This window comes from Anopheles funestus, chromosome 2RL (genome assembly GCF_943734845.2).
Source record: "Anopheles funestus chromosome 2RL, idAnoFuneDA-416_04, whole genome shotgun sequence".
NCBI classification, from domain to species: Eukaryota; Metazoa; Arthropoda; class Insecta; order Diptera; family Culicidae; genus Anopheles; species Anopheles funestus.
Window position 1 is genome coordinate 95,970,532 of NC_064598.1, and position 24,940 is coordinate 95,995,471.

Below are 24,940 nucleotides of genomic sequence, written 5' to 3' on the forward strand. Positions count from 1 at the left end.
CCGAGAGCACGATGCAAGATATGAAATTTGCACCGTGCCGTACGAGATCGGCACAATCACGGGCACGGGCAAGGATTCTCTCAATTAGTGAACGATTTCCACAGGATCTTTCATGCACGTTCTCGTCCTGCACACAATCAACCTACCGACTGGGCCAATTTCTTCTCTCGCTAGGAGAGTTGCAGGATGGATGCATCGCAAAACGCTACACATCCTTAACAGCGAGGGAAAAAGGGAAAGTGCTGCTAACGAATGAAACCGAGCACCCTCCCCCGTGGAAAGGCGATGATGGGAAATAATTAGAGCAATTGTTTGATTTTGGCCTCAAGCCGGTACCCGGTTTCGGAAGCGGGCAGAAGCATTGGTACTGTTCCGCTGCGCTGGTAAGTTGTCAGAAATTGCCAGAAACGAAGGCTAATTAGTGGCATGTGGACATCCTATTACTATCTTCCTACCGCTACCAACCACAATCGGCCTCCGTTCGTCTGCTGTCTACAAGAAGACCATCATTATCGAACTATGAAATATGCAAAAAAGAAAAGTTATTCCCAACGCACCTCAATTTACAAGGATTTTGGAGTTCGAGTGATGTAGCTGGAGGTATTTATTGGAAGATTTTCAAGTTAAAGTGGAATATGTAAATGTTGATGTCAAATGTTGTCCACTGTGTAGATCTTGTCTAAAACATTGAATTGATTACTTAAAAAGCCTTCACTTCTGATTTGTCATGTGAGAAAGTTTTGTAAATGTGTGACTTCAAATGTGTCAAAGCTTGAAGCAGAATCGATTTTATCTTGTAAAAGCTTTAGAAAGGTGTAAAGATTCTACTTATCCTCAACATATTCTACTTCATCCTAAAAGTCACTTCTACTTGGTAAAGTCAACTAACTCATACTAATGTTGTGGTGGATCAAAAACATGGAGAACGGATTCTGCTCATACCTCAAGAAAAATATGTGTTTGCATCATTTCTTTTACAAAAATGACAACATTACATATTTGGCTAAATTTAACCGAGTATGCCCGGGATAAGGCAACGTACAAGGAGGAAATGCCTTGTAATTATTGTAGATTTCAGCATTTTAGGGCTGACGATGCGTCTAAATGCCGTAATAATTAAGCATAAATAAATAAAATAAAACATATTTGGCTAAATCCTTTTCCGTAACAATCTAACGCCTTAATGCAAACACTCTAATCAGATTGATTTCTGATTGATAAACTATCTACCAGATTCAAACGTGCTAACAAAAAAGGAGCAAAAAAACAAAAATGCAACACCCTTCGCTGTTGCATCGAAACTGTTCCAACATCGATACGACGCACTGGTGAGCAATTTGTGCAGTCGCGTTCATATGCAACCCCCGAGACATGGAGCAGAAACGGAGAGTGGGAAGCGCATGGTGGAATCCGTGTTTAATTGAAAACAAGAATGATAAGTTCATTAATAATTCGCGGCCACCTTTTACAGGTTGGCCCCCGGGGGCGTCTTCATTTGCTCGTAACAAGCTGCCGTTGCTGGCACTGGTGGGTGGGTGGGAGATGGGCGGTGCGAAATGCCCTTGACACCGTGTCTTTCCGTTGTTTCACTGCAGGGAGTGCATGTTCATAGTTGGATCTGCCTTTATGCCATCAGCTTCCTTCCATCATTGCGCCTCATCGGATCACTTTTCATTTCGCTGTTCGTGTCGATCGCACATTGCTCCGGTGGGATGCACTGCAATGCACCGCAATGCACCGCGCAGAAGACGCGTTGAAAAAAAAAACACACACACACACAACATCAACACGCTACCCAGCATAAACGTTGGCAATCGCTAACATGGGACACCTTTGGAGAAAAAAAAGGGGCAAAAATTCATGCCGCGTTACCATGTGATGTTTGCTCATTCGTCAGTGAACGACAACCGGTGACTTGTGTACAGGCAGGCATTGGGTGGTTACCATGGAAGCAAAACTTCTTCTTTAAACGCATGTACTGAATAACAATGAATTAATTAATAATGTTCCTAATTAGCGGGACATTAAAAATGCACATTCGCTTCTAGCGCTACCATGTAAGCGGATGCCCTTTTCCTTACGATGTAAGCGATGGTGTGTGGCAAGGAGGTGTGGTCATTTGCAAAGTAAAACTGTCTCCAGTTTGTCGTGATAATTAGCTCCCGGAATCATGAGGATTTTGAAGAAAACAGAATAAAACATTATCGGAAGCATAAAGAAAATACTGAAATACCTTTCAAAACACAGGGTTTTTAATCAATATAAATTAAAAAAAAATTATTCATTTTACTGTAATTTTTAATACAGTATAATACAACCAAAATTAACAAAATATAACAGATAGCCGAATATCCGGGAAAGTGCGAAAAAGCTAAGTAAATGGACTTGATTATAATGAGGTAAATCTGTAAATAATTCCTTTTTCCATGCAATTTTTTTAAATTGGATTGGAGACGACAATATGCCTATATTAAACTTATATTATCATTCTTATCAATACTACATAAGCTTTAAAATTTTAAATCGACTTTAAAGATATTACATTTTTCGTATACCTTATACCCTCTGCTTAATATGGTCCCCGGATAATCGACGTTTTCTTTCCAATATATACTTGTTAACTTATATTCTTCCATACAGAACCATTATTCGGTAGAACGGTAATGGTGGCAAAAATGAAACTAAGAACCGGGTAATAGAATTTTCATATTTCCAATTTTCTCCTCGATTGTGCTACGGAAGAAAACATATTCCCCCTCTTAACAACATCCGCACTAAGCACGTGCTCTGGACAAGTGGGTGTGAATGTGGGCCAAAGTCTAAACGGTGTGGCTGATGATTCGATTCCGATTTGAAATTGGACTCGACACGACCAGCAACGTCGTTGGAGGAAGCAAAAACTAGTCGAACCGCAATGTAGAGAGCAGCAAAAAGTTACCGAATAAGTGCCACAGTCAGCGCATAGTGAAATGCAATTTTCATACATTCATGCCTGAATCGCGAGAATCTCGTTCCTTTGTAAAGAAAAAAATAAATTCAATTGCAATACGATATGAGGTCTCACATGAGGGATAGGAAAGGACTACAGCAAACAATGCTGGTATGAAATTGGAAGGAACTCTCTATGCCCATGCATGTAATAAATCAACTCAATCAAAATGATGGATATCGATAAATGATTTCAGAAGGAGAACAGAAGAAATGTGTTTCGAAAGGTAAAGGAATTGTAATTTTTCTCTTCCTCAGTTTTTATTTCGAAGGAAATCGTTACTTGCCTTCGTTTTTCTGGCTATCAAAATTTGACTTCAAGCTTTTTTTGTATTTGAAGACTTAACACCAAGACTCTATGCTCAGATGGCCATCATGGTTTTGAAGGGTTGAAAAAAGAAGTTGCGAGGTTCTTCTTCTTCTTCTTGGCTTAACGACCTTACAGGTCACGCCGGCCATTTCTGGCTTACTAGACTTATTTTACCACGTAGCCGGATAGTCAGTCCTTGCTACGGGGGGACGGTCCGGATGGGATTTGAACCCGGTTGCGAGGTTACTACAGGTTAATACAATTCTCCTTTTGAGAAAGGTTTAAGCATCTTTGATTATTTTTCAAGTTGAAGTGGTATATTTACAAGTAGAAATGGACTCTTTCCAAGATTTAGGATCACTTGCGAGGCAAAATGCTGGCGACACCAGTTTCCAAAAAAACACTTTTTGTTCACAAATATAAAAAGCAAATTGATATTATTCAATCGTCTTCCAATTAATTAGGTTCTTGACCACCGAGTACAGACCCTGGAAGCATGTCTCATGTCAGAGGGTCAACCAATTAGGCTTCAAATTGCCAAAGACATACACAATTATACCTATTAGTTGTTCAAAGTCCAAAAAAATGTTAAATGAACGATATACCACTCTACTCACCGGAATATACTAAAAACTTTCCGAACAAAGCAGGTAGGTATATATGAATACAAACTTAACTCACAAAAAAACAACTAAAAGGAAACAACATCGAAACAGTGAACAACTGAACCTACTGTTGACTAATTGGTGCATCATTTTAGTTTTCGGTCGGTAATGAGCGGTGGCAAGAAACGACGAACCCACGACACGATGGGACGATAGGTGATCTGCTTTCAATCCCAAAAATGCCCCCTCCCCACACTCCCCTCAACCGTCACCAACCAAACGGACTTCCGAAAATACCTCCCCTAAATGCTGTGCGGCGAACCTCGATGGAAGATGATCGGTACGATCCAAAACACATAACGATCGAAACGCCATAAATCCATCGTTAATTGGATCGCATTTAATGGGGAATTAAATCGTTAATTATCTTAATTAGTCACCGGGAGCGTGCACGCACACAAACGCATGCACATCGGGTGTGTAAGAACCACTCCTCTGTACCTTTCGAAGGGGGAAAATTCAAACCCCCGGCAAGGCGGAAGTACGTTGGACACATCTCCAGCAAAACCGGGATGCGAAACCCGTACGGTTTTGCTTGTTTATTTCTGTAGTGAAGATGTGACTGGGAGAGGTTTTTTTTTGTCTGTACTGGTGTGTATTCCACCACATCTTTCCACCACAACCCTAGCTGAGGATGTTGATTTTTGATCGGATTGCTTCTACCAGCTACACGGAATCGATCGATGAACTAAGTTGATCGTACGTAATTGGTGCAGTAGGCAGCATGGACGGAGGTTCGAGCGGTTTCCCTCACAACGGTCGTTTTACAGAGCGGGAAAAATTCTTTTAATTGCAAAAACCAAGGAAGAGGAGGAAAAAAACGCATGATGGCCGGCAGCTTTCATTACGTTTCGGGGGCTCGTGTTCATTAGTTTAATTAATGGCCGATTTAAGAAAGTGCACGTTTCAATCAGCTGTAGCCGCACAAAAGCACAAAAGCGAAACGTGAGGAGACCAACACAGCGTGTACATTATCGATGATTAATTTTTCATAACTTGCACTGCTAAACGCTTTATTAGTGGTGCATGGTGGGTCGCTGCTCTTTTTAAGTGTTTTTTTGTTGCTTCTTCTTTTCTTCTTTTTTAGTACGATACGCTTCGAAAGTGAGTGTCGGAATGAATGAAGCTTATTTAAGTTTACTTTTTTTTTGTTTTAAAAATTATAAAATAACATATAAAACAAATAATTATTTTGCTTTCAATCGCGAAATAGACTCTTATCTAATTACCCTATTACTAACAAAATCAGTAGAGTAAAGCAAAAACCGTCTGTATAAACCTTGTTTCTTTCTGTCAAATCATGATGATCTTCTTGGGCGCGCTGGTTCGTTAGGAAAATTAGCACCCGGACCCTGTCACTAACTATAACCGACGTTTCGTTCTGTTCCTTTTACAGCCTTCCAGCTGTATTGCGTTGGAGTTCAAGCGATCGTCAAGCTGAAGGCATGTTACCGATCGAATAGCTTTTATTGCTCTTTTGACTTTTTCTGGTTCAATTGACCTATTTCAAATAACGAAATGAGAAAAAAATAACTAGGAATTTTACACATCTTTAGAAGAACAACAGCATTATCATCAACACCTTAGTCGCGATCGTAATGCTGATCGTCTCCCGTTCGTTAACCGGTGCCAAGGGCTAAGGACATATGCTCACACTAATGCTGCCCATGATCAAATCAGAGGAAGAAAAGGCAGAAACATAACATTAAGTGAACACACCGTCCAATAATTTATCATTATTGGTACGTGACTGCAGAATGGGTACAGACCCAGTCCCTTTCTGCAGTTCGGTATCCAACGGTCCCAGTGCCGTTCATCAGAAATTGATTTACGGCAACGCCTCTCGATGAAATCATATTTCGCGTTTTGCAAAGCTGGAGGGGTGAAAAAAAACAATCGTAAAGCTCAAATAGGTACTGGAGGAAGAAAAACTTTAATTTCTTCATTACCTTTAAACATTCGTTCGTTTCGCGCTTGTGTGCCGCAGTCGTAACTGATGTGTCCAACGTGCCCATTTGCATTGAAGCTCCACATAAAGAGACCGTGCCGTATCTTTTAAAGGGAAGGTTTTTTGCCGTCACCATCGCCAAGCCACTTAACCTTGCGTATCCCACTTCAATGCGAACAGCACTCCCGAAACACCAAATTCGGTCTTCGGGTGGCCGCCGGAGATCGTGTTGCCTCGAGTGGCTTTCCCAAGTGTTTGACTTCTCTTTCGCCGCCTCTCTCTCTCTCTATCTCTCTCTCATGCAAGCAGTTCGATTCCATTCACTAATGAACCACTTACTGACACTTAATAAATTGAGCCCCTTATTTATTTATTCTCCCGTGATTAATCCACCTGAGGTGATTATTACCTCAACGAAATGACAACCGGGCGGAATGGTGGTGTGCGGGCGTGCACAATCGAGGGAAAAGGGAAACTTGTACGCCTAAGGAAATGTTCTGCAAAACGAGTACTGGGTGCGCTTTTTTTAGCGATTGTATAAGAAGTTCGGTGAACCCAGCTCGCTTGTAATTCCGAGCCGTGTGTTTTCTCGTTTACACTTTAGATTTCATTGGAAACGAGAGGAAAATACTTTTCTGTAATGATGGCAGTCATCGGCAGAAATTGATATTTGAGGCGAAATTTTGAAAAAATGAATTTATTAAAAATTAAAACAAATTTATCACATTCAATTTTAGAGTTAGCGAATCCGCGTACAACGTGTAGATTTTAAGCACTTCAAAAATAAACCTCAAATTATTGTAACATAAACGAAATCCACCCACATACATATAATGATTGACCTCATTTGGGGTTTTCAATGTTTTTTTCTTTCGCTTTCCTAACACACCTTTTCGTTGGCCCTTCTCGGGCCAACCATTGTTCTGTCACATCGGTGACGGGCGGGACATTCTCGACTCGAGCTGAGTCGACCAACGCACGGGAAAACCCCGAGCCGGAACACGAGGGTTTGGCACGTTGGATCGCGCTCGTTGGCGTCGTGTCTATGGTACAAAACCCAGGACATGGCATATGGCCGTTTTTGCGATTTCTAATTGAAATAAATTAATGAAGGTAAACAGACGAATGGTGGCGGAATCTCGACCCCTAGAAAATAGGGACGCGGAACGCACGATCGTGCTCCGTTGCCAAGTGTCACGTTTTTTGGCACCGGGCCAGATGCACGTCGCGAAACAATTTAAGGTCTATTAAGATGCTTGACATTCCACTAGGTGGGAAACTGATATCGCTAACAAACGCTGTACATGCTGTACCGGGATACCGACTTTATCGTTTAATCACTGTTCTAGCATTTTAGATGCGTTTTTTTGGGCGTTGAGAATATCACCGCTAAATGGTGCGGTATTTCAACATTTTAAATTCCTCTCAAAATAAATTTACAAATTGGATGCTTTGAGTGATAAGATTGAAAATTTCAAAACAGTGCTGACTCAACACAATAAACGATCAAAAATGAAGGTCGACAACTGAGGAGGTTTCTTCTACTCAACGCATGAGAAACTTTCCATTAGAATGGTGATAGTGATGATCTAATATTTTGACGGTTTCGTCCATTATTCATCCAGTTCTAAGCACTTCCCCAGCATCTTATCGTACGATCACATCCATTTGCAGCAATTAGACGGTGTGAAACAACCCCCAAAAAGCAGGTGCTGCCTAATTTATTCTAATATTTGAACGTCCACTTTCACAACCGATAGTAACCGCTGTGAAGTATGCAAAGCAGGGAGCTGCAATCAATTTATTATGTGATGGTAAGTTTAACCTGTTCCACCTTCATCATCATCGCTGATTATCACATGCCCTTTCCCGGGGCTAGAAACTGCCATTTAACGGTGGTGCCCATCGGCCGTAGTGGCGCGTACATGTATGAATATCAGTGAAACATTAAGCAGAAACCTGTTCTATCCATCACATTCCCAAAAAAAAACCCCACATCAAGAGTTCGGTTGCATTTCTTTTGCATTTGACTTACTTTCCATCTCACTGTTACTCGGTGTGAATTTTTTTTTTTGCATAAATTCTTGCATAAGTTTTTCAACCATTCCCAACAATTGTTCGGCCGGTCGAGGGGGGGAAAGAGCAACAACCGAGTGAAGATAATAAAACAGAAACAAGCAGGAATCCATTCGATAAATAAGTACATTTATTCCAGCTGCTTGCTTCCTACCACCCCAAAAAACTTCCTTCCAAGCTCGTACCAATTCACGCTTTTCCATGAGAGTGTTGAGCCGGTACGCGTGAAGCGACGACCGTCCGAATGGGGTCTCTCGCTACTCATCTTTTATATTCTTTTTTTTTTGTTTGATTGACATTTTAATGGAGTTTCGAAATTGAAATGTGTTCATATTTCCGATTCTTCACCGGCGGGATTGTAGGGCGGGCGGGGCAGAATGAAGATTGAATAATTTATATTAGTTTCTTCATATTCACAACGGCGGGAATGCTGACGGTCGTGCAACTGGCCACCGGCGTGGAATAGAAACCGATTTTGTGAACCACTCGATTTTCCCTTCGCCGGTCCCACCGACACACAAGCGGTGTAGACATTAAACGGATCGCCTTTTTTTTGGTTCGTCCACTCATGAAAAATCTAAACCTAGAGCTCGATCAATTTCGTGTTTATTTGTTTGGTAGAAATTCTTCCACAAATTAGAAGAATTAAAAACGAGAAACCCCTTTTTATTTTTTTCCCTTCAGTGCACACTATTGACCTCATTTCGTAGAAGTTTTTGGTTGGAAATTTTCACATTATCAAATTCATACCAGCGTGAGATTGATGTAAGGCAGAGTCTTTTTTACCGAAAATAAAATCAATCTTGACATATCAACCATTTTCGAGATACTGGTACTTGAAGCTGTCCGAAATGTGATGTGAAAAACTTATCTAATTTCTGCATGCTCAAGCTTACAGAAATGAAGAAACTCTCAAAGAGTTCTATTCATTATAGAAACACTTCTCTTAGGGGTATTTTTAATTTTAATTTCGATAATCAAAAAATCATGTTATAACGCAGAAAGGTAAAGAGTTGCAGCGTAACAAAAAGGCAAAAATTCAAATTAATTTAAGTGTTTTTGGAATGAAATAATTTTCATTACCATTTCATAAACTAATTGCATTCACAAAAACAAAATATCGATGTTAAAAGTATTGCCTTAAACAAAATCAAACCTTTAATTCGAACAAATCATTTGTCATGTGTTCCGTCCGACAAACATGGGCCCATTGGCTCAATCACACGCTTAATTACTCGATCTGATAGCTATATTTGTTTGTTTACCTTCGAGCGTAGCAAGCAAATAATCAAACATTAAAGCCAATCAAGTCTCGGCCGATTGCACATCCTCATCCGATGTCGGCACAAATCGAAGGTTCGGCAGTCAACACAAAACCGGTCACATAAATCAACGGTTGCATAAACAAAAGCAGTTGAATAGTACGGCCAGTGGGAAGATCGAGTAAGGGCAGCACAATGAGGAAAGGATAGCTTAATGCAAATGGAAGTTTGTCTAAGATTAAAGATAGTTGAGGTAAAATAGGTGACGTCTTCTTGTAAAGAATAATTATCACAAAAAATAGATAAAATTACATAATAAAAGCTTAATGGTTCATTACGTAACTTGATAAACAAACATACAAAAAAGAGTTGTGAAATCTCACTTCATAATCAGTTGACAGTTGTTTTTACTTCTTAAAAACGGCTATGCAGTATCAAGAATTAGCTGACAGTTAACTTTGAAAGAATTTTAAATTGATAAGAAATCAATCGACTAACTGATAATGGATTTGAATAAAAGTATATTTGATAAAAATATGTAACAAATATTAGTTTAAATATCGGCTCACGAGTGTTGGAAGATGTTTCAAACGAATCGAAACGAAACGAATCAGACCAATCTGATCTGTATTTGATGGTTTGAAGAATTTCAACTCATTGATGGAGATAATGATGGTGTCTCTAATATATTCAATTACGGCAAACTTCTTAAAATTTATCCGATTTTCCAAGTCTGCTTCCAGCATTAACTCGTCAGCTGTCAAAAGCAACTTTTAAAAAATCAATGCTTGCTTGAAGTCTTTGCCACATCCGGCACGAGTGCCGGTTTCAAACATTGCCACTAGTACCTAATATTGTGATCCAGAAAGCCTACCAGTTGCTGAGATTGCTTATAATCGAGTAAGTTTACCAAAGCTCAGCACCGGTCACTTTCCTTACCGCTTACCAAGAGGGCTTTGCTACAATTGGTAATATTTGCTAAAAGGATATGATGAGATTACGGCCAACATAGTGCCTTCGTTTTGTGGGTGAGGAAAAGCATGCAGTAGGGAGCAACAACAGCAAAAAGGGGATAAAATCAATTAAACTAGACACTGGCCAAGAATTCTTGGTAAAAAGCTTCCACTACCGGAAGAAAGCAATCTTCTGCTGCAAACCTTGTGCAGATCGGAATAAAAAGATGAAGCAAGAGCGATAGCTAGCGCAAGAAGAAGATGTAAGAAAGCGTAAGGATTACGGCTAGGATTTCCCACTTGAGTAGCTTAATGAGGCAGGTCTATCCGACCCCTTTAGATACATCTCATATCCCAGACAAACGTTTGCGGATGGAAACTTCGATGAAAAGCTTTCGATTTGAAGTGGCCCAAAAGCAATTTTCACTTCGTTCTGGTACACCATCCATACCGGCAGCACGTTTTCCCTTGTTCATGATTGTAACAATTCAATCGCTTTCCAATGTTCCCTGGGTCCGTTCCCTCTCCGTCGGACGTCTCCTTCGAGCGCTTTTAACACGTTGTCGATCGTCGGGTGCAACTGTGTGCAACAGCATTTTGCTTAATCGAGCTGTTACACACGTACCATGTGTCCATGTGTGCTTTTCACCGTACCGTATAATGGTCGTCGCAGCAGGACTTTACTAAACGACTCTTAGCCTTCGGTTATCTGCCCGTTTCGTCCCACCCTGGAAGTGCACGGGAGTACAATGCAATGGCTTCTGATCAAATGTTATTTATTATTTGCGTGTGCTTAGTCCTACGGCTGACGAGTTGCTGGAATCAAGCATCCTGCTGAGGGGGCGAAGAAACAGAAGAAAAAATCGAAATTTTAAAAGGAAAGAAACATCTCTCAACAACTTCATGTTCCAATCGATACATGCGCCTTTTCCGCAAACAAACTGTAAGGGGGTTAGGTGCTAGGAGAGTTTGATGCTCTGACGAAACACATTTAATTTAATTTAATTTTCACCGGACTCATTCCGGTGTTTGTTGTTTTGACTTACTATCATGCCAACGAACTGATTTCCATACTTGTGAGCTTCACTCCATTTCCTAAGGACAGAGGACGAAGGTAAATATCAGGAGTTGGTGTGAGAGGTAATCTATGAAGAGAAATGTAGAGTCTTTTAAGGATTCACTCGTTCATTCAACACCTTTTTGTCTGTTTTATTAATATTTTTTTGTTAATAAATAAAAGTTTCTGATTCATTTTTGTTAAATTCGAGCTTAATTCTTTATTGAAATAAATTTTCACAATTTGTTGAAGCTAGATAAAAATATAATAAAAATATTACCTTTTATTCGAACTTTTAGGCATTAATACTGATTTACAAATTTGACAAATTATTTACCAAATTTTATACTAAATAGTAAGTAAACTATCATATCACGATAAATAAATCTCCACTGTGTCATCGGCAGCATGCAGTATCGACTACTTGAGTTCTAAATGAATCCTGTCGGTAAGGATTCTCCTGCAGGCTCTTCCCATTCAACTCACTCTCGTGTAGCACTTGCTCAAAGCACTTCGGTCGTGCTGTTGTTACAGTGATTTAATCGAACGGAATACTCTGGCATTTGCTGTTGTGCTGTTTAACTAAATGCTATCAGCTCTTTGCTTTACCCTACTATCATGCCCCTACTCAAAGAGACAGCGAAAGAGAGAGAGAAAAACATGGTAAATTCTACCATCTTTCAGATACCGTAGCACGTGGACAGAGCAGTAAAACCATCCAGAACACCAGCAAACACCATCACACCGTCCGCTGCATGTACGTACACATTGGATACAAAAAGTTTCGAACTCCGGAACACAGTTTAAAATGAAATAAATAAAATTGAAATTTAATTAATTTTCTAATTAAATTATCAGCCATAGTACGGGTAGTTACGAAGTGCCACTGGAGAGGGCGATATTCTCACATCCAGTTACTAAATGCCTTCGCCTATCTGTTTCTCTGTTTTTATCAGGAAAAGTGGAACGAAACGAAACATTCAAAATTGTTTCCCTATTTTTCCGGACCAGTACGCAACTTTTTTTTAAAGCTATTTTTGTTTACACTCAGTCACGTGTACCGTCCATGGTCACTCGAACTGGAAAAACCGGGGAAATTGTTCATGAGAAGATAGGTGGCGATGTTGACCAATGTTGAAAAAAAATAAAATCAAATTTGTTACTAATAAAAATTAAAATGATTTTGTAAAGTTAAATTATTTTGTAAAGTAGATATTTGTGGTAATTTTCATTTGAAGTTAAGTTATGCTCAACCGAAGCTGCAACTGTCACTGAAGCTGTCTTCTATTTTGATATATACGTCAAATCGTATTTATTACTGTCATTTCTAAATAGAATGTCTACTCAAAATTTAAGCCCAATAAAAAAAAGCTAAAGATGAATTAGGGAAATTTATAACATTTTATATTTTTGATTTATAGCACACGAAATAATCCACATAATAAACAACCCCACGAGGATTTAGTTCTCAATTGAACAAAATTAAAGCTGTTAGTCTCTAAAAACCGAAATCGTACTGCTTTGCATGCAAAACCACCCAAATTCTTTCATGTCAGCTGAGCTGCGGAATCCCATTTTCATGTCTTATCTTACCCACCCGTAGCGTGTTTGTGGCGAAACGCTCAATCAGCTGCTTGACCCTCGCCTAATTTCAACCGTTCCATCTGTGAACGTTGATTCGGTACATATGCTTCTTTTCCCCCGGGGGCGCGAAGATGAGGAAAACGGGGGCTCCTTCGCATGCCCGGAAGCGCACAGCAGAAGGTACAGATGGCTAGGTAAACAAAGGCAGGATTCACCCTCAGCTGCACCATTATCGTCCTGTTTCGCAAAAAACCCTTCCACCCTTTCCGGGCAACCTTCAAAACGGACAAGACACGCAGCGCCTTGGTGCCGCCGAACCCTATTGCATCATCGTCGCGTCCACTGCAGCCGTGGTGGGAATGGCAAAAACGGGGGAACGAAACATCGGGACAGAGTGCACAAACTTTAATGCACTTTGTGTACGTTTCATTAACTTCCGCGCGAGAGCACGTTTTCTTCGTTGTACCCGCCAGTGCCGATTCGATGCGAGGCTGCACAGCTGTTTGTTGCCGCAGACAGGCGCGCAGCGAAAAAAAAAACCCGGGGGAGCGAGCTGTGCACCGTACCACGTTTCGGGGCATTATTGCAATATAGTTATTTTCTTTGTAATTAATTTTTTAATTAAATTTCAAAATAATTACTCGCTCCAAAGGAAGTTGAGCTCGACGTCGGGTCGATGGATGACGTTGGGTGAGCTCGCGCGGTCCGATTTTGCGTCCTTCGCGAATGTCACGATATGTATTTTGTTGTGGGGTTTTGTTGAACATGAACCCCACCCCCCAAAGCCTCCCTCCCACCCAAAACAAATGGAACAGGGTGTATTAAAAAAACCCCAAAACAGCACGACAATTGATGTTGAAATATATCCTTTCAAATGATACACGTAATTGCATTTAATTTAAAAACTCGTACTAGTACCATGTTTTCTGCACTGTTTCTAATGAGTTTGTTTTTTTCATCTTCTTTTTCTTCTTCTTCTCCTTCTTCTTCTAGACGAACTAATGCACGTGATGTACAGCGCTGACTGATGGCGGGACAGCTGCTTTGCCATACGCGGGGAAAATCATCTTCCCTCGTTAAGCTGTACCACAATGGCTTCCTCATTAGCGGACTGCATTCATTCGCACAGCTTTCAAGTAAGTGAAATATTCAGATCGAAGTAAAAACGATGGCTGGGCTGGTAGGTGGTGATGATGCTGATTGAAAATACAAGAAGTCGCAACTAACAAGATTTGACCGGACAGACCGGCTGAGTCACTGAAGACGAATGCCAACACGGATGTGCGATGTGTCAAACAATTGAACATTCAATTGCAAAGAGTTTTTCTTTTGAGAAATTTTTAACAATTTCTTCATAATGAACTTCATGCAAGGTATTAAAATAACAAATCAATTCATTATTGATAAGAGATTTCTGGGGTTTAAAAATACATAAAAGGTACAAATTTGAAATTTAAAACAAACGAACCAATTTTAAATAATTGATTTCTACCATTTAAAAGGTAATAAGGATCAATAAATTGAAATTCTATACCGGGCCCAATCTAACACAACTTAATCCAATTGCTAATGACCCTCAAATTGTTCTTTAAATGAATCTTTTTTTTGTCTAGTCGTTTAATTTCCGATTGCTTTCATTTCTACCCTTTGAAAGGCGTCACACATGTGAGAAAGTAAGGGTACAAGAGCATTCAAACCATCTTCAAACCACCACCAAAGTCCGGTGTAAAGTCGCATAAAAACAGAACAGAAAAGACGAACGGCACAACGGACGGCCCCCGGGGGCCCCTGGGGGGGACCCAAGGAAGATTATTGTACCGTTTATTTATACACCCACCAACCTCACGCTCATTATATTATATAGATTCGGTACAATTATACAAAACTAAACTTCTATTTCAAACGGACGATCATTAAAATAAATTGCTAGCCGAGCTCGTTATACATCCTTTTAAACTGGAAACTTTTGCCAGCCGGCTGCCACCCTCAAAAACGCCTTCCACCGAACACCTTCGGAGCAATACACACATACACACACACCCAAGGGCACTTTGTTCGCGCCGGCTCATCTCCCACGAACAAACGCGACGCCACCGGTTGTCCGACAGCCAGCAGGCCAACGCAATGGGAATGGGGTGTAAGATGGGGGATGATGGGGTGACTTGTTTTCACTATGAACCTTACTCACCATATTCTGCTCGCCTGGTGAGTTTCGTTTATGATTGCGAATAATTCCGTTCCGTTTTTCCATGTCTCGTTCTGGGCTCCCCAAACTAGAATTCTCACAGCATATCGCTATTTTCGATATTCATCGCATTTCTGGGGTTGCTTCGTTTGTGTTGCGTTCACCCCTATGGTTTCTGCTGGGTGCCGGCCGAAAAGGATTGCCATTAAGAACGCGTTCGCTCGCTAACGAACGAACGAACATTTTGGCAAAGCCACCGTTTGGCCATAATCGTCGTGCGCGTTTTCGGTGCATCGCGACTGACGGTTGGCTTTTGGGTGGGGAGTTTTTGTTTTGTTTCTTTTTTTTTTGCTCTCAGGATACATTTCGGGTCACCCTCACACCCCGAAACATAAGTTTTCCCTCAGTTTTCCTTCATTAGGACGAGAACACAATACGGCGCTCGGTGCTGAACGTGGCCGAGGAAGCAGGGCACGCCGTCGTCATTTTACAGGGTTGCAATTGTGGCGGAAAGCGAGGCTACGTAATTTGCTACATTACACACACTGCGGCTTTAATTGGAAACAGTTCAAGACACAAAAAAGGTGCGTTATGTAGTTTTTCAGTGCTGTTTACGATACAACAAAAAAACGTAATTTTTGTTCAAACAATTTTTTTATGGAGAACAGCTTGAAAGGAAGGTAATTTATTCTCAATTACAAGTTTTAACAGTTTTCACGCTTGTGCTAAAATTTCACTCGTCCAGATTTATGTCATATCTTCAGAAGAATTACATTTCACAACAACTAATTAGTGGAAGGAAAAAAAAACACCTTTAATTATTTCCAAAAACATCCTGTCTCTCTCTCTCTCACCTGGGCTGTGAAGAATATCCCATTCGCCGGTGGCATTAATTACACGACCGATCGCACGCAAAAATACCAATTACAGAGCACATTACATTGCGCTTCGGGCGCATTAAACGGGGAACAGTTTGTTTGATAGTGACGATAGAGCCTTAGAAATAATGAACAGACATATCCAAAAAAGGGGTTTTTTGTTTGCCGGGGAAAGGCAAACTGAGTAGAAGGCAGCAATCTAATGTGCACGTGGTAGACACACCGTCGCGCTCCAGGGCAATTGATGAGCTGAGCTGATGAGCCGGTAAAATTTCGGTAACTAGATACGGCCGTATAAACCATTAGCTGTATTGATTTGGGGAGGTTTAAGGGTGTTAAAGAAAATGGTGTCTATTGGTATTAAACGAGCCTTTGAAAAAGCATAATAATGAACTACATTCTACCCAGATTCTTTGAAGATATTTGTCTAAAAATGGATTCATTTGAGGAAAATTATCAATTTATTTCTTTTGTCAAAAGTCTAGAAGCGTGAAACGATTTTACTTCAACCCCTAAATGCGCTATTTCAACATGAAAAATGTCTTAAAATTTTTAACAATTTTTACATAAACGTCAGAAATATTTTATTTTTTAAATTTCCCATTATAATATCCACAAACATGTTTTCGCAAAATAATCGTAATAATTTCCTACTACTTTGTAACAAACAATTCACTTGAGTGGATTGCCATTTCTAGCACGTTCCTATGCCATTCGCACTTGCCCATATTTCAACCGTTTTTGCTGCTACACACTTCATTACTATCATTTCCAACCCGTGGACGTGTTTCAAACATTGTCATCAATTAAACTACAGATTGAACTTAATGAAACTCATTCCTGTAATGAAAACGACAAAATACACATACACGGGGCATAGCAAAAGCACCGTACGAAACCGCGCAAAAGATGCCGAGCGAATGAGCGGAAAAGAAATGCATAAAAATAAATACACAAACCCATCAGGGTCTAATTTCCCGCGCTTATCAGCAATCAGTTAATTACAAAGTGCTTTCGTTCCGTTTCTTTCTCCCTAGCTCTGGGGCACCGCTCGGTTTCTCGCTTCCTCCCCTTTTTTTCTACATCCATCTACATTCATCCCGGCACATTTCACTTGACTTTTTTTTTGTTGCTCTTCTATTTTCATTCACACGAGGACAGCAAATAGCATCGAGAAATGCGGGGGGAAAAAACAAGAGCTCCGTTTTCCCGGCGTTTGCTTCACTCTGGAGAGTTTATGTGCCGTGGCTATCATCGAACCGTCTTACCCTATCGCTCAATCCATCAATTAAACGAAGTGCATTATTGATAGCCATTTAATGTATTCTGTCCTCATGTCATCATCACTCCCTGGCTAGCCTCACCTTTCGCATATGCAACTAACGATACTAAAAAAAACTCCCCCCAGATCAGAATGGTAGTGAGTGACTGCCTATCCAGTCCCATGCACCTTTCTTCCTTGGCGGTTCGTGGGATCAGAAACCTCTAGTTTAATCAGTCCGATACAAATCTCACTTCAAAAGAAATCATCCATACGGTGAGTAACATTGATCGAGCATAAGTACACATACTCATTGAAAAATAAAAAAAGCCAAAACCATCGACCGATTCTGCAGCCCTTCGATGCATGCATCATCACCAGTGTACAATGGAAATGAAATGGGAAAAAGTTGTTTTTTTTAATACAAAAAAAGGGGAGAGCAAAAAAGCGGTACGGTCAATCCCGACGAGCTTAACTGTAATGACGTAATTAAACATCAATTCCAAGTCCTTCCCGTCCAATCGTTGGTCTCGTCACCCACGATACAACAAGCGGCCATTGCTGGCCTGGAGTGGGTGTGGGTGGCGTGCCTCTCGGTAATCCTACCCCAAAGCTCGCAGGGGATTGGCGTTCATTATAGATTGCACCGTTAATTACCGCCACTAGAACCGGTTACCGGTGTGTTCGGTGCAAAATTGAATGAGTGCTTCGGCAAAGAAGCACTTTACTGTCCGATGCAAAACGCGAGGAAAGTGTGATCGAATGAGACAGAGCCAAGAAAAGGGGAAGGGGGGACATGCTTGGGAGGGAGAGAAAGGTCATTAATTTTTGCAAAGTGTTTTCCCGCGTTCGTCTCCCCGATGGCCGAAAGGGAGGAATTTTTAGTACTTTTTGCTTTTAAATTGATACCTTAAATGTGTAATATTTCAATTGATAAAAATGCACACCAAGAGCAACCATTTTTTGGCACTACACACTTGATTATGCGTGAAAAAAAGGCCCAAAAGGAAGGTCTCATTTTGGAACATTTTTGTAACGGATATGGGAAAGGGTCGGAGCTATTTCTGAACTGTTGATAATGATCAAATATATTTTAGTAACATTTTAAACTTACTTTTACTGATACTTTGTTTGCAGTCTTATTTCTCCGTTCATTGCAAGTATCGATAAAAAGTATGACAAAAAGGAAAACCATGTTAAATGTGTCCTTATCCGGTCGGAATCGGTACGGCGAAAGAAACAGTCTCATGCACGCACGTGGGGAAAACAAGTACCGATGGATAAATGAATGATTACACTGGAAATCAATTTAATTGCTGATTAATTACAACTCAACCATCAATCACCGGTGCAGTGAACCAATTTTAACGATGTGAAAAACATGAGCTGAGCTGTGTGCCAAAAGGGTTGTTAAAATAAAGTAATGATTCGTGTAGAAAGGGCTTCACGGAATTGAAAGCTCAATTAGGAGATCTATATGTTTTACAGTAACTGTTACTTTTGAATATTATTAAAATTAAAGAAAACATGAAAAAAATTAGAAATAGAAGAAATTCATCAGTTTATCGTTTCGCCTTTTCAGGGTTTGCAAGTGTTTATTATGAAATATCACTTAAAAATCATAATATTTTATGATACAATATGAGTACTTTAACTTGAAGACAAATTTATTCCTTTGAAGCTTTTCAATTTATATATTTATTTCTTAAACGTTTCTTTACAACAACAATTATCTTTAAAATTTGACGTACATCAAACAATCACTTCGGTACTTAATGCATTAAACATCATTATGCCAAATGCTGTTTTTAATAGGGTTAAATAAACCAGATTCATCCTATTAACTATTCCAGTTTCCACCTGCAGGCGTATTCACAAAGTGGTGCTACTTCTTATCTATAACACCCTTGCTTAGGGTCTAACTGACACTTTGAAATCGGGTTGAGTGCTTTTGAACATCAAACTTTACGACCGTTTATGAATAATAAAAGAAATTCCATCTTAGTTTATATACGCTAATCGCTAATGCGCCTCGGTGTATATTTTTCGACCACGAGAAACAGTTAAAATAAATGATCTATAGCGCTTAGAATTTACAATCAAATATATTCCACACCGTAAGCTTTCGATTTTAATGGAGTGGTGTCCATGTTTTAAAACTCTTTCTTTATTGCAAGTGAATAAATAAAACCGATCACCTAGGCATATCTTGTTGGAATGGAACATAATCATTGTTTTACGCTCACGTTTAATGGAATTTGACCTGACTCGTGAGGTGTTAATGCCCAAGCACTATTTCATTGCTCACATTAATCCATCGATGGACGAAGATCTATTTTTGAATTAAAATTTTAAATATCAAAAAAATACATGTTTTACAGCATTATATCTGGGTTTGATTCAGCAAGAGCCAGAGTTCAAGTGACGGTTATTTTAAATTTTTTTAAACATTACCTTTTCTATAAACCTTCATGAAGTTCTGAAACACTTGGAATGTTCCAAATGTTTTGAAAGTCTTATGGAAGCTTTGTTGATGACTGATGAGTCTTTAACAACTTGTGAACTTTTACATATTCGTTCATGTTTCGAAGTTGTTTTAACTTAAGATTAATATGACTTTTTTTCAAAAGCTTATAAAACTCTTATAAAATTATAATGCTGATCAAATAATCCCCCATTAATCTTGTGTTCAAATCAAATAAATGGAAAATAAAAAACAGTGACCTACAGCACAGCTAAATGGATTATTAAACAATTCAAACTCTTGAAACGATGATAAAGCTGAATCACTTTTACTCGTTTCCTCATGCAAACAGTACCAAAATCCACTTAATCGAGATAAGATAACAGCTCCACCCCATAAGCACGCGGACCACATTAATCCGGTTGCGTCGAAAGACTTTTAGACATGCTTCTGTTTGGAAAACCTCTCCGGCGACTCTTCAAATGCGCAGATGCAGATGTAAAGCTTGTTTAGATTTTCTAACTGATAACTTCCACAGCCTAATCTCACAATGAGCGTAGGTGTATTTACGGCTGCGCGGTGCTTTTATTTCATGAACCCAAACCCAAAATAGTCCAAACGATACCGGCCGCTTCGTATGGCCGAACGGTTTATCGGCCCAGTGCCACTATCGTAGCGCATTATAACGCTTTTATTTTGCTTTTAATCCGCGTATGAATGATTCATCATTCATCACCGGGGGCCGTTTAGAGACGCTGCCGTGGTTTTTTCAGTGTTTGAAAACATGGTCGATGCTTTAACATATAATCGAAATGTCGGAAACAGGTTTCATGGTGGGGTTTAACTGTTATCTGTTGCATTAATGTTTTTTTAAAGCCACCATCACTTAGGTATCTGCTGGAGAAGTGTTACACATTTGGATGTAAAAATATGTATATTCATCGCTCGTTGTGATAGGTGTTAAGCTCATAAACTTAATATAGTGGAACGCCGTTTCCCCGGAACCGTGGTGTCGGATTATTCGTGCTGCGGGAAATGCCTAATAAGGAAGCCTTCATTAGTTAATGAAACAATGAAGCTAAATTACATTGTGAACACTAATTTTTAAGAACTTTTTCTTTCGCATTGTATCACTGAGATTATTAGAAACAATTAAGCAAAACTCATTCACACCGGAAGTAGGCCTTCGACTTTAAAAGGGATAGCAAAATATGTCAACACAATTTCTAGCCCAAATATATCACAAACTTGCGCAGCGCTTAAAGAAAACTTATTTTTTACTTCAAATCAAGATTCTAAACACCAAACAACAACCTATCCGATAGGCACGGTACGTCTTTGGAGCATGCCATGCTGCACAGACATCATCATCATTCCGTATCGCCTTCCATTTTCCGTAACCGGGGAAGCGACCACCTCGCACGTAATTAAATTTATGTTAAACAGCTCCCACCACGATAGCGCGAAACGTCCGCGTGCGCCGCCATGCTACCGCGTAATCTAGAACATAAGTTTTCCCAGTTTTTCACTTCACTTTTGCCCGCCTATTTCCGACCCGCTTCCATCGACCGGTTCGGTTCGGCTTTCGCGTGCGATGGAAGATAAAAGAAATTAAACAATTCATCACCACAAAAGCCTACGGGTGCTTTTGTGGAATGCAAGGAAGGAAAAAAAAACACGGCGCTAAGGAAAGGAAGAAAACGAGGTTGTGGAAAAATGGATGCACGAATGAGTTACCACCCTGTCCATGTCCAACCCACCCACAGTCACTTTCACAGTGACGTCCATTATCGTCCCCACCTCCCCGCCGTCCACAGTAATGCACGCCGTTTGAGTCATTCAGTTGAGTGAAAGTAAACGCCATTAAAATAATGAAACAGGGCATTTGGGGTTGATAAGGCGAGGCGGCAGCAAGCCCACTTTCCATGGCTAAGGTTAGGTTTTAGCTTCCTTTTCTTCGAGTGTGCGGCTGCGAGTGTTTGCCGGTTTTTGCTCACTCATGGCTCCTTGCGTTGTCCTTCGGACCGCGCGATCACGATGTTGCGTGAAGGGACCCGGGTGCTATGAATCGAAAATTAAAGTTTTCCATTTTCACCACCCTTGGCCGTCTTCAGTCAGATCCGTTCTCTCTCTCTCTTTCTCTTTCTTTTTCTCTTTCTCTCTCTGTCTCTCTTGGTTTAGCCCTAGAGCGCGGAAGAAGCAAGACGCTAGGTGGAAACGAATTTCCCAGGTGTCACGAAGAAATGGTCGACATTGTACCATGCGTCTCCATCGAAGCGCACCAAAACCCGATAGCACTGCGGTAAACCAAAGCCGTGGGACGGTTTGCGTTGACCTGGAACAGAGAAACCACCATCGGCATCGTTTCGTTCCTCATCATCACCATTTCAGTTCGCTTCCCCACTTGGGGTTTCTGTGGGTACAATTTGTCGCAATTCAATTAGAAATGGACCGTTTTTCCAACCAAAATTTCCCACCATACTCCCATCCTTCCCCACCCTCACTCACAGGTGGGTTACACAGAGCGTTACTCTAATCTTCCGATTTGCATGCGTTCCTTTCATACCATTTCGGACCATCCCCTTCATTCCCGTTCATTGCAATATCATTTGATTAGCCTAATTATGCGTCAATCCCGTTTACATCCCTTCACACCCACACACACACATATCATTTGACCGATGTGCAACCGTCCGTATGGAGCGGTGCGGAACGAACCGAAGGACACATAATGCGTTTTGCCTTAGCCTTGGTGGGACAAGGAGTTGCATGTAAACCGAACCTCAGCATGGGTGGGTGCGGTTTTTACCATGCCAGGAGTCAACTGTTGGTTGGTGGCGAGGTACGCTAACAGTTTCTAGGTGTCACGAATCGTTTCATTACACCAAACCGCATCATTTCGCGGTCCCTGGAGCATAACGGGCCTGAGTGGGTTTTTGGGTGGTTTGAGTTGGTTTGGTAAACATCTTCGAAATTTACATTGATTGTTTATAAAACCGGAATTGATGCATAATTTCATAAAAGTAAATATAATGCAAAAATAAGATAATTTTGAAAAATATATCTTTCTATCGTTATGTGAATTGTATTTGAACGTTTAAGTTTCAAAAAATAAAAAAACAAAATTTATATCTATCACATTTTGATCTCTACAATCTAGTTCATTTTCTTCAATAGAGAATCGGCTTATTCACTATTATAAGTTGAGTCTTGTTTACACAAAACACGGCAATTTTCAGTTGATTTAAAAAAAATTATAACAAAATTAAGAAAAAAATTAAGCACTTCTTTTATACAGGGTCATTTGTGAAACGCAGTCAAGAAAATTAGATTAGAAAATAAAATTTGGTTAGTAAAAAATATTTTATCAAAAACGAGACAAGAGAGAACAGATTAAACTGAGATAAAACATATCTTCGCAACAAAGGCTTATTTAATTTTTCTGGCTAACGAATTGAGCCAACAAAGAGATTTAGGTGAAACTTTTAAATAAAATTAATATTTTCTACTAATCAAGTCATAATTTTGTAGCTCTTCTGTACATAAATTGCAGTAATTAGGTAAAAGTTTTCATACCACACACTCGAGGTGGAATCAGGGGGAAAGAGAATGAGTTTTCCTATGAATAAGCTCACCACCACCGGTGATAATAAAACACCACCAACCACCCAACAACAATCCGTCTCCCTTCATCCGGACACACCACCCACACGCGGAAGTGCTTGTAATTATTCAATGAAACAAAATTAGAACATCAATGGTATTATGGTGAAATGGAAAATGCAAACTATGTGGTTACGTGTACGTGCGGGTGGATGGGGTATGGAACCGGAGCGGGTTGACGTTGAATTGATTTCAACCAGAAACAGGGAAACCCATGGCAGGGTGTGTGGGAAGTGTGGGAAGAAGCTAGTTTGCGACTAAATTACGGTGAAATGCGTCGATTGGGTTTTCCCAGAAGCATTTCAAAAACCAAGCGGAAGTGATGGGTGGTGGTGAAATGGGTGGCGGATTTGTTGCACCGAATAACAATCAATTATGGAATGGTATGTGATTAATAGCGCATGGTATCAATTAAGAGCCACTAGTCTCTAATTGTGTTGAACGTGCAGAACGTGCGCTGGGAAATGGTGAAGGTGGCAAATTTTGGGAAAGACGGGACCCAGGAAGGTAGGGATAATAATCTGCACCTGGTTGTGGTATTCTTTCGCTGCATAATTGAGCAAACACGGTTCGATGTGTTGGTTGCCACGACATCAAGCGCTAATGAGATGCCACAGATAGCTGGCCGGCCTAGTAACAGGTTTGCGGTTCGGATTTAACCTCATTTGAAGATTGTTTAGCATGTTTTTTTCGAAACCATTTATTTTAAATTAAGTTACCAGCAATTGACATCGCATCCCATTTCAGCAGGATAGACATGTTCAGGAATTAAGAATTGAACGATGCATCGGTACTTGAACCCACTTGAATGTGCTTTGTTTTGTGTGATTTTAATTAATCTCGTTATTGTTTTTCTTTTATCGTTATCGAGAAGAAAAAAAAAAACAGCAACACAAACCAAAATCGTCTACCTAGAAAATCATCTACAGTTCATGATCTGCCCACCTACCCTTACCCTCGCGGCGGCCCACCAACCAGTTGTGGTTTTTTGTGCCTCCATTTATAAGCGAAACCGAATGGCAAAACCATAATCAAGCACCTGCGCAAGAGGGAATTATTAATTAAATTTAATTACTATTTTAGCTAATGAAAAATCCCTCCGAGGAGTGGGCTTACGCGCGTGGATTCCGCATCCCTTGGCCGATGCAAATGGAGCTGATTGGATGTGCAGCCGTTTTGTAGGAGTAGCAGCAGCAGCAGCAGCAGCAGCATTTGCAGCAGTACCTGTGTGTGCCAAAGCGAAAGAATATAGCGTCCAATATGATTGACAGCAAAAGGGACACGCCTGGTAGGGAGCACGGGACGGAAAACCACCACTCGCGTCTTCCTCACCCACACCCCCCGGATCCGTGTGTTTTTATTCAAATATTTATTTTTCATTCATTAACTTTTGCTGGCAGGCACTCACTGTCTGCTGGGTATGCAGGGCTGCGGGTAGGCTTACTAGGTAGGTTGGCGCAAGTTACTGTTACTGTGCCCAGGGTGCATGGTATTGCCAGCGACCTGTTTCATGCACCATTTGCCGCTGGGTTGTGGCCGTACACTTGCCGTGTGCGCTTCCATCCAGCTTGCTAGCAAAAATACGCTAATGAAAGAGTGGAGAGGTATGTTTCATGCCTTCATTCATTATGCCGTTCATTAGTGAT

General features: G+C 40.4%; 2 protein-coding genes across 5 annotated transcripts in view; one reads left to right on the plus strand and one right to left on the minus strand.

Moving 5' to 3' along the window:
• The window catches only part of LOC125763366 (uncharacterized), a 391,039-nt gene that overhangs the window by 116,752 nt on the left and 249,347 nt on the right, over positions 1-24,940 (plus strand). Inside the window, exon 2 of one of the 2 annotated variants that reach the window (XM_049426450.1) lies at positions 13,837-13,979. The gene's annotated coding sequence lies outside the window, so the exon portion shown is untranslated. Of the gene's footprint in view, positions 1-13,649; positions 13,980-24,940 lie in introns of those variants that run through there. The other variant, XM_049426449.1, reaches the window with a different exon arrangement.
• LOC125763564 (LIM domain transcription factor LMO4) overlaps positions 1-24,940 on the minus strand; it is a 168,339-nt gene that overhangs the window by 69,828 nt on the left and 73,571 nt on the right. The gene's annotated exons all lie outside the window — the stretch shown is intronic.